Source organism: Cryptomeria japonica, chromosome 11 (genome assembly GCF_030272615.1).
Source record: "Cryptomeria japonica chromosome 11, Sugi_1.0, whole genome shotgun sequence".
Taxonomy (NCBI): domain Eukaryota; kingdom Viridiplantae; phylum Streptophyta; class Pinopsida; order Cupressales; family Cupressaceae; genus Cryptomeria; species Cryptomeria japonica.
This window is the reverse complement of record NC_081415.1, coordinates 681,290,966-681,302,027: the sequence shown is the minus strand read 5'-3', so window position 1 is coordinate 681,302,027 and position 11,062 is coordinate 681,290,966.

Below are 11,062 nucleotides of genomic sequence, written 5' to 3'. Positions count from 1 at the left end.
GTATTTTTGGAAGAAAAGAGTCGTAAAACCATCTGGACCCGGAGCCTTGTTCGACAAGAAAGAAAAGACTACTTTACGGATCTCTTCAATTTTAAAAGGGGCCAATAATTGTTGATTATCCAGGGGACAAACAATATAAGGAATATTATCCGTAATCTCATGTTCTTGTACATCGAGTGGAGGGTCTGAAGTGGCCGGAGCAAGTAGGTTCTTAAAGTAATTAACTCCTTCATCTTGAATTTCTTGAGCATCTCGAAGGATTTTACTTGAGGAGGCTTCCTTAATGGAAAATATAGTAGTGGCTGCCCTCTTCTGCTTAGCTGAAATCTAAAAGAATTTGGTGTTTTTATCCCTTTCCCTTAACTATAGCTCACGAGGTTTCTGTCTCCAGTATTCCTCCTCTCTCTTACAGATTTCTTCCCATTCCGTTTGAGCCTGTTTCTGTTACTACTTATCAAATTGCCATTAGTTTTTATATTCAAAGTCATACTATATATTCTAGTTGGTTAGCACTACCGAATCATGCAGTCGGTATAAACAGAGAAGTCGGTATGAACAGTCTAGTCGGTTACAAAAGAAAGCAGTCACAGAACGCAGTATTCACCGAGTTGTTTATCAAGTATCTTTTTATGGCTACCGAGCAATTAAGATAACACACTGAGTTGATATTCACCGAGTGAAACGTGTTACCAGATACATTGAACCTGGACGTGCATATGAAAATATGTTACAAGATCGAGGCACATCTAACCGTTATTACATTGGAAATTGCACTAGAAGATTGTGTATGATTGCGAGGTCAATCTAACCAATGAAATATTTTGTTTAGTTATTCATTCGAGGAATCTTGTTTGTAAGATCAAAGCAATGAATTAGATCACCGTTTTAAGAGATCTATTTATACAGCATGAGTTAAAGAGCAAGAAATGAGTGTGCATGCATGAGAAAAGATTGTTACAGAGACAAAGAGGTCACCAAGAAGGTTTTTAGAGAACAGTTGAAGAACAGAGTAAACAGAAGGGTTTACTGAGTTACTAAATGGGTTACCGAGGTATGCTATAAGCAAGGTAATCTTATTCTGAGCACATAGAATCTGCTATAACATTTCAGATGTAAAGTTGCAGATATTTGTAATGATTTTATTGCAATATTGTGAAGATTGAAAGAGAAACCTCTAACAGGGTAAAAGACTCTAACCAAGTCTATAAATTCTAAAGCCTCTAACCAGGTGCAACATTTAGAATAATGTTGTAAAATCCTTTAGCAAGGTAGATCTAATAGATCTTGTTACTCCTAACAGGGTAAGCTATCAGAAATAGCTAAATGTAGCTCTAATCGAGCATCTTTATTATTGCAGTAGTGAAGTTGTGGGTGTCATCCCCACCACAGTTTTTCTCTCTAACCAAGAGTTTCTGCGTAACCAAAATATATGTGTTATGGAGTGAATCATGTATGATTGTTATCTGTTTGTTTTAACTTTATTTTATGTTACTGCACTATTCTATTTATGCATAACAGTAGAGTTATTATTCAAGAAAAGTTTTGGAGTACTGATTCATTAGCTTTCCATATTGGGCCTAACAATTTATGCTTAGCAAAAAATTCTAAATCAAGCCTGTTAGAGATGATCTGATCATTAATCATATGCAACTGGTTTTCAACAATTTCTTTTTGGAAAAATATGTTTTTGAAGACTTCCTTGTTCTATGTTTTAATTTGGGTTTTAACATACTGCATTTTTTTATGGAACTTAAACATTTTGGTGCCCACCACCTGGGGGGCACTTACCCACCGTTGTCGAATCAAGGCATGAAAGTGAGGATGCCAGAACCACATCCTTTCAAATTTGAAGGAAGGTCTATGGTTATGTTTTGGTAGGGCTACCATTTTTTCAATACTCAAAAGGATAGGGAAATGATCTGAGCCTGATAAGGGTAAAATTTGAACCTGTAAAGAATAGTTTTGAGCCCTCTATTCTTGAGAGAAAAGAAATATGTCTAATCTCTCCACAATTTGTAAGAAACCAGCTCTCCTATTGGTCCAAGTGAAAAAACCATTTTGCAGAAGACTATCAAACAAGTCATTATAATTTATAAATTCTTTGAAGTCTTCAATAGTCTTGATGGGGGGACAAATACACCTTTGTTCTCTTCTAGTGAAGTAATTGCATTAAAATCCCCCCCCCCCACCACCAAAAAAAACAAACATTTTACCCTGTAACTTGTTGAATGATCCGAGTGAGAGGACCATAAATTCTTCTTATCGTAGGTAGAGGTTGGACCATAAACATTTATCAAGTTGAAAAACATATTCAAATGCTTTATACTAATATGTTGCCAATTGGTTCCTTGCTTTTCAAACTGAGCAATTATCAACTTTGGATTCCAGAGAACTACGAGACCTCCTGAAGCCCCTATACTTTGGCTATGTGTTGATTTCCAATTTGGCCATTTGGCTATTATTTTCTGAAAAACCTTATCTGACATTTTAGTTTCTTGAAGTAAAACTACATCTGCCTAAGAAGAGTCAAGTTGTTGTTGGAAATATGTGCCTTGAATTTACTTGACTTGTGTTCAGACTGATCGGAGTAACCTACCCTGATGGAACAACTGTCGGTGTGACTTTTTCTGATGGAATCTTCTTCCTGTGATTGGTTAACAGGTGATCAAGTTCAAGATGATCCAACGGCTGTCGCTATATGGCGATGGGAAGATGATCAAAAGTTATTCCCTGCGGCTTGGTGACAAAGCACGTGAAAAAAAGAAGCAAGTTAAAGACCGTGTAGGTTGAAGGTGAATCAAAGACTGTCGCTATACCACATGATGGAGATGCACAAGCGTTATCCATCGCAGCTTGGCAACCAAGTGGTGGGGCTCGACAAGTTAGCAGCTCATGCGAGTTAACAAGTGGGCAAGTCTGGGATGATCAGATGATTGTCGCTATACCGCATGATGGAGATGCACGAACATTATCCATTGCGGCTTGGCAACCAAGTGGTGGGGCCCCACAAGTTAGCAGCTCAGGCGAGTTAACGAGTGAGAAAGTCCGGGATGATCGGATGATTATCGCTATACCGTTATGGCAAGATGCATGAAGGTTATCCTCTGTGACTTGGCGACCAAGGTGGGGCCCAACAAGAGAGATTCCTTCCAGACGGTTAGTGAGGTCATGCTAAGGTGGCAAGGCAGGGATCTCAGAACCAATCAGGGGATGCCACGTGGCAGAGCGCATAAAGAGATCAAGAAAGATCGGACGATCGGGATAGCTATTTGGTTGTCTTGTCGATGACCCAATGGAATTGCCTTCGGTGATCGGGGTATTATCGGAGATCGGGAGAATTGGTTGTTTGCTACACTGATACTCGATGAGGTCGCCTTCGGTGATCGGGTTGATATCGGTTCCAAAAGATAAACATTTTGACACTGAAGATGGTCTTGTCGGTGTATATGAATATGAATCGACTCGACTTCCTGGTGCATATGGGATATTGTGTTTCTCACAAATGCAGACCGACGCAGATGGCTAGACTTCAAACCATTGGTGCAGTTGCTCAGATGAACTATCGACAATATGATATATGTAGCCATTGGATAACTATGGTAAACTGATATATTATTGTATGCCGATTGTAGTGTCCAGTTCATGAGAATCTAAGAATGAATACCTGTAGTTGCAGACTGAAACTTTATTGTAAATTCATTTACTGGAAATAAAGTGTTTCAATTGTTGGTGGTGGGTTTTTTCCCGAAAGGGTTTTGCCACGTAATTCTTGGTGCTTTGTCTATGTGTTGATTCTATATGTTTTTTCTATGTTATTCTTAACATTCTCTAAAAGTTTTAAACTGCATTCTTGCATGATCTTCTCTATTAATTGACATTAGGAAGGCGTTTCCGCACTGTGCTTTCTTTTCAGTTGTATCTTGATTCTCTTCCTTTTGTCAGAGGCATTTATACCCCTGACATTCCAAGACAAGACTTTCATACCTATTGAGGAGAACTACATTTAGTTCTCCTTGTAACTCTCTTAGTAGCTGAGAATTTTTTATCAATGGTGGTTTGAACACCAACATCAATTTCTTCTTTTGCTTTAACCGCTTTTGATTTTCTCCCTCTTTTTTTAGGAGTTCTCAAATATGATTTACTTAAAGCAGGCGTCTGGGAGATGGTTTAGGGTTTGAGAAAAATCAAAGCTTCCTTTAAATAGATCTTCTTCCATGGACGAGTTACAAGGGACGAAATCTAGTTGCTCTTCCTCTATTAAAACCCTTTCCTAATCTATTTTTGAAAAATTTCTTGGAAACACATCTGATGATAACTGGTGACGAATATTAACATCATCTAGACCAGAATTAGATGGATGAAAATACTACATTTTTTCCATATTGGCATGATCAGTTGGAAAAATATGACCAGATGCAATATCTTGATTTTGAACAACTACTTTTTGATTCCCAATCCAATCTTCAAAGTGAGTCTGTGAAAGTATCTTAGGGCCCTCAAATTTAGTTAAATGAGACATATTATCTTTGCCACTCATACTAGAACCAAGCTTATTATCATGCCCTAATAGTTGCACACAGTTAGCATAATTTCCCAACATCTCCTCCTGAGCAATTTCATCAAAACATTGTGAAGCCACACTTAAAATCAACTCATCTGCCATTCTTTGAAGCTCTTCATCTAATTTTTTGTTATATTTAGCAATATTCAAGGAAAGAGAACACAACTCTATATGAACGAGACCCATTAAATCCCTCTGGAATATAAAATTTTGAACAATACTTCCCAATTTGAAATAAGATAGGAGCCCTTCATGTGAAATACTGAAAGAATTGTGTCTATGACCCTAAAGATTATGAAGCCAAAGTGTTCCATTCAAAGAGAAAGTAGAATTGATAGTCTTATCAAAAAACCATCTCCTATCAAAACATAAGAACTTTTGCTTTCTCAAAATAGATGGGAAAAATGCCTTAAGACATACATCTAAATGTGCTTTGCAAACAAGCTTAAGATTTATTTCATTAAGGATTTTCTGATTAGGAGAACCCGGTGAATCGTCTAGATGGGCGTTCTTAAATACCGACTCAAAGGAGACATTGAAGGTCATCATGTCCTGTACCTTAAGCGGTTGTATTGAAAGCTCATCACCCAATCCCTCCTCCTAAAAATGACCTTTGTTTTTTATCAAATGTAAAGAGCATTGAAGAGGATACGAAGTGTGATCTTTACACACGAAAATCCTTTGTTGAGCAATACCCTGACATTGTGTGTTATAGTGACCGATAAATTTTTGATGTTGATCTACATAGGTAGCATTTTGGATTTCTATTTTTTGATCCCAAGTTCCCATTTGCTCTGAATAAAGATTGAGTAGGGAAAAGACTTTGAAAGATCGAGGAGGAGACACACTCTGACTTGCAAGTGGATAAACTTGAATGGGATCAAGTCATACTTTACAAAATTCCAAACTTGTTAGCCAGAGTTTCAATAATATCAAGGTCTCGGTATTCAAGGGGTAGGCCTGGAAATGATATCCAGAAAGGCATGAATTGACATAAATTTGGATCAGGCTTAAAATTTGGTACCCAAGGCAAAGTAAAAAGGCCTGAACCTACATACATTTTCTTTTTAATTTTTATGCTACTTTGTGATAATGATTACATTTGTTTCTACAAATAATTATATCTACATCAATGTTATTAGATAGTAGAGCCTACTTGTGTCTAGTAAGATTTTCCACTGTCAAGCAATTTGTCCTTTTATGATGAAAACTTTCGAATTTCATCAAAATTGCACTTCAATTTTAACACACCCTCTAAGATACATTCATATTGAAATTAACTATGATACTGATATCAAATTTTTAAACATGATATAATTTAATTCTAAGAAACTTTAGACACTATAGAATTTGATACATACTTTTTAGTTCTAATTAATTTTCTACTCTCTTGAAATATAAAAATATTTCATTGATTACCATTGTTTTAAACAAGTGCCACGTAGTGGCGAGTACTTGTTGTAGACACCTAAACATGTCTCATTAATCACACACTAATTATTCGTCTTATTAATTGAACAATTCTTTAATTATTTAATTAATTTAATCTTATTTCTTTTCAACTGACTCAATCATCATCTTCCCACATTACTAATTATCCAATTTCTATCATTTCTTAATCATTTAACCTTTTCTCAAATATTAATTAAATATTATTTATTTAATTAATTGCGATGATTTTCTTAATTAAATAATCTTTATTATTTAATTAATTATATTTTTAATGATTAAATAATTTAATTTAAATTAATTAATTAACTAATTCTTTCTTCCAATTCCCCAAATTCGAATTTCAAATAATTCCATCTAATTTCAATTTCTCCCAAATTCACATTTCACCAAATCTGCATTTCAATAAATTTCAATTAATCTCATGTGCATTTCATCATTCAAAAATTAAAATTAAAATTCAAATCAAAATGAAAATGAATTTCAATTCAATCTCCTACAACACATGTTGAAAATCATGACTGGTTCATCAAACCAGTTAACTAATTAGTTAACTCTCCGATCTCCCCTTTTCACTCTCAATCATCTTTTTTGACTAATCAATCTATTTCAGTCCTCTCACCAATCAATTCAGTCAACTAAGCAATCTATTAAGTCTTCTGTTCAATCAACTCAGTCTTCTCCTCAATCAATCCAGTCAATTGGATAATCAATTGAGTCATCTAATCAATCAATTGAGTTATCTATCCAATCAATCTTGTTAACAGATCAATCAAAATGAGTTGACTGATCAATCAAATTTAGTTATCTATCAATCAACACTTTAGTTCAATTTCTCACCCTATCTCGCCTGAAAATCCATAAAAGCAAGCCTCATTTCTCAATTCAATCTAAAATCATAGAATTATAATCTTCAAAGCAATTGTCTATCTTATGCAAGAATCCCAGTGCAACACCCGAGAGCCACCTACATACACAATTCAGAGAAGAGCATTTAAATTAGTTTATTTCATTTTTCAATTGATTTAGCATTATTCCATTGTCATTTAAGAGTTTCTAATTAGATTAGAGTTGTGATTCTCTCTTATAATGTAATTATGTTATTTATGACTGAATTTACCCCTAGAAACACTTGCCATCATAGTATTGTATTAAAAATATTTGTTCTAATTTTTAATTATTATTATATTGAATTGTAATAAAAATATGTGTTTGATTTTTATTAATTATTATAATTTTGAATCTTTGTTATTTTAAAATTATATTAGTACAAATATATTTATGTAATATTAATTATAACTCTCATTTTAATAAAATAATTATAATATAATACAATTTTGTTTTTGAAAATATATATTTTTCTTAAAAGCATAGTCCTAATTTAATTTAATTTTTTTTATATAATTATAATTATAATAATAAAATTAATCTCAAATTTAATTATTAATTTGTAGTGTAATATTATATTATTTTTCATGTCTATGTAATATTAATTATAATTGATCTTAATTAAATAACTATGATGATCGATCTAAGGCGTGCATAGATCTCTTACTGAGTTATTCTTAAAACTCACCCTTTTGAAAATTTCTTCGCAGGTCTGTATCACTATGATGATCGAGAAGGAGAAATTGAGCAGATTCCTCAAGATGGGTCACTCCGCTATGTTCGTTTTTGAAATGAAAGACGGTTACAACTATCGTAACCACATGAACAGTATGGTCCTATTCAACAAAACGGTGAAAAAACTACACAAAGAAATCGTCAAGAATAAGAATGCGACCGATGATCAGATAAAAATGATAGCCCAAATTCAAGCCAACAAAAGCATCGCTTGGATGGAAGGTCCGCTTGGATGGACCGCTTGGATGGAACAATATGAAGACCTGTTACATTAAACCTTTGTATATGTTAATTATCATTTTGTAATACTGTCTTTGTATGGTGTATTGATGTAACTTTTGCTTAGCATACTCGGTTTTTGTTTTCTCTCCGTGTGAGGCATGCCTCCGGAGTTGAAAAGCTTGAGATTCCTTTTCGTACTGTAATTTCTGTTGATAACTCTATAATCAATATAAAAAAATTAAATAACTATTAATAATTTTTAAAGTGAAAATAGACATTGTTTGAACAACTTAATTAAAATATTGAAATATATGATTAAAATTTATTATATTATTGTGTATAAATTAAAATGATTAAAAATTTATGATTTTAAAAAAGTATTAAAAAATAGAATGATTTCAAAAAGATATTGTAGACACATAAATCTATCCACTAATTAAATTAATATTTGATATTTATTTAATGCACTAATATTATTCTATTAATTAAATTTACATTTAATTAATTCATCTTAGCCTATTTTTCTATTCTAGTTAAATAAATTTATTTAATTACTAACTATAGTCCAAATATTAAATAAGTTAATAAATTTATTTAATTCCCCCTTTCTCTCATTTAAATAAATTAATATTTATTTAAAAATCACAAATCAAATCCCTATTTAAATAAATCAATATTTATTTAAAATTCCCCATCCACTTGCATTCTCCTACAAATGCAAGTTGCAATCCCTATTTTAATTAAATAAATCATTTAATTAAAAACCTATTTATCCTAACCTCCTTTTAGATTCTTCTAATCATTCTTCTAGAATCTTCTAATCCCTTCTAATTAGCCTAATCCCATTTCTAAACATTTGCACAATCCTAATCCCAACTTAACCCTCAACCCATCATCTCAACCATTTAAGACTCTTACAAAGTCTTAATGTCTTTGCTTCTTCAACAGACTAATCCACATGGGTTTTGTCCTTTTGGTCAAAGCCTAACCATGGGTAAACTTTATACAAGAGTTTACCCATTGGGTAATAACCTTATCCTTAGATAATAGCTTTATCTAATAACCCCAACCATGGAGGGTAACCCTCATGTCCTCTCAAGCATTTAATGCTTCTTCCCTCTCCTCTCAGGCCCTCTCATGGTGACATTTGTCAACATGAGATTGGTTTGAAAACTATCACATGAATTGAAGATCATGCAATCCTAGCCCTTCACAAGTCAGATCAATCTTGACCCTCCAATCCACTATTTTGCCTATAAATAGAGCCTCATTCCTCAAGCAAAAGAGGAATCATTTTTAGCATTGTTATTATACTTGCATAGAAATTTACACTTAAGCTTTCTCATAGCAACATTACTCTTTTGCATTAGCATAGCAATATGAGTTCATATTCAAACATTTCAATATTCCATTTGACATCCATGACTTCATGCTAAACTAAGAGCTACACTCACAGATTTGGATCTTGGAGAGGAGAAGAACAAGGGAGAGCTATCAAACAACATGGGAGCATTTTTAGGGAGCTTCTTCTCTCTTTTGTTTTATTTATGCTTCATTTTGTATGCTTAATCTCTTTTGATATGCATTTTGGAGGTTTTGGGTTCATTTGTTTTGGGTTTGGTTGTAAACTAATGTATTGACACTTGAGCTTTGTTTGTGACTATGTGCCCTTTTTAGTGCATAAGATATATAAAATACAATTATAAAGAATATATATAATAATTAGTTTTTTTTAATAGAAATACTTGTATTTAATTTAATTTAAACTAAATCAATTTTTTGTTTTTTAAGGGCAAGCTTTTGACTGGAGCTATGAACCAGTGAGATCACATGGGAGGACCTCATCTCCATGTTGTGAGCCAAGGCATTATCGATGAAGCACCTGTACGGCTTGAGAGCACCAACCGTCATTTCCATTGGCCAATGAACAAAGACAAACCATCGATCGAGTTGGTGACAGTGAGAGCCGACATCAAACTTTTTTCCTACATTTGTGTTAGGCCTTCCTCGTGGTACGCGCTACTAGATTGGTTTGTCGGCACTAGCGGGGCATAGTAGATGGTTTTCCGGGATGGGGGACCTACGGACAGTCGCAGTTAGCGGGGGGCAAGATAAACCTCCACTTCATCGTACCACCCAGCTTAGACGACGCGACATGAGGCTTAGGGGTTTCGACCTCGAGACCTCCACCCGAAGGTGCACAACCTACAACTGCCGCGATACGGGGACAACCCCCACTAAATAAAATTTTTATAATTGATTTTAATAAAAAATAACTTTTTTCTTTAATAGACATTTTTTTTTAAAATACAAAAGAAATTAAAAAAAAACCTTAAAAATCTATCATTCTTAAAAATTTGCTTCTATAACTCCATTTTTTTAAAACCAATCATAGTGCAAATAAATAATATTTAAAATATCTTAAATTAAAAAATATAAATTTCAACTTTACAAAAATCAAGTTTATTTTGAAAGCAAAAATAATAATCACGTGCAAACTAATTGATTAGTTGGACTTCAGTGAATTCAATAGTATTGCTTATGGATAAAGTACCTAAATTTTATATCATTTTTCATTTAATTACATTGATAGGCCTTACCACACTTCTTATTAGAAAAACAAAATGGATAAGAGTGCCCTTATCTTCCTTATCCAATGAAAAACAATAACTTTTTTTTTTTCAAATGTGATGTTGTTAGCATTCATGAAAGGAAAACAAAAAAATAAGACAATTGAAAAAATCAATTTCATTCATTTTTCATTTTAAATTTTCTACCCATACAATATATATTATATATATATTTGAACAAAAAATTATAATTATATTAATAACTAAAATATTAAAGGAGCTCACATTCAAATTTAAAAGCTACTCGTGCTAAGTGAGATTTTCCACAATGTACACGTAAATAAATAAAACAAGTGGATACATTTAATAAGATAGGTAGATAAATAATTTTTTTTGTGTAATATATAATGATAATTATTATATGTTGTTTTATAAAATTATAATTATAATAATAAAAAAATTTATTTTGTTAATATAATTTTTTATTAAATTATTGAAACTATTGGTATTAGGTTGAGTAGATTGTAAGTTTTACATTATTTGTATTAATCAAAATTTTAAACTTGAAAAATAATTTTGAAATTGTTAAAAAAATTTGATATTTTATTATTCTTTTTAAATTTTATAATATTATTAA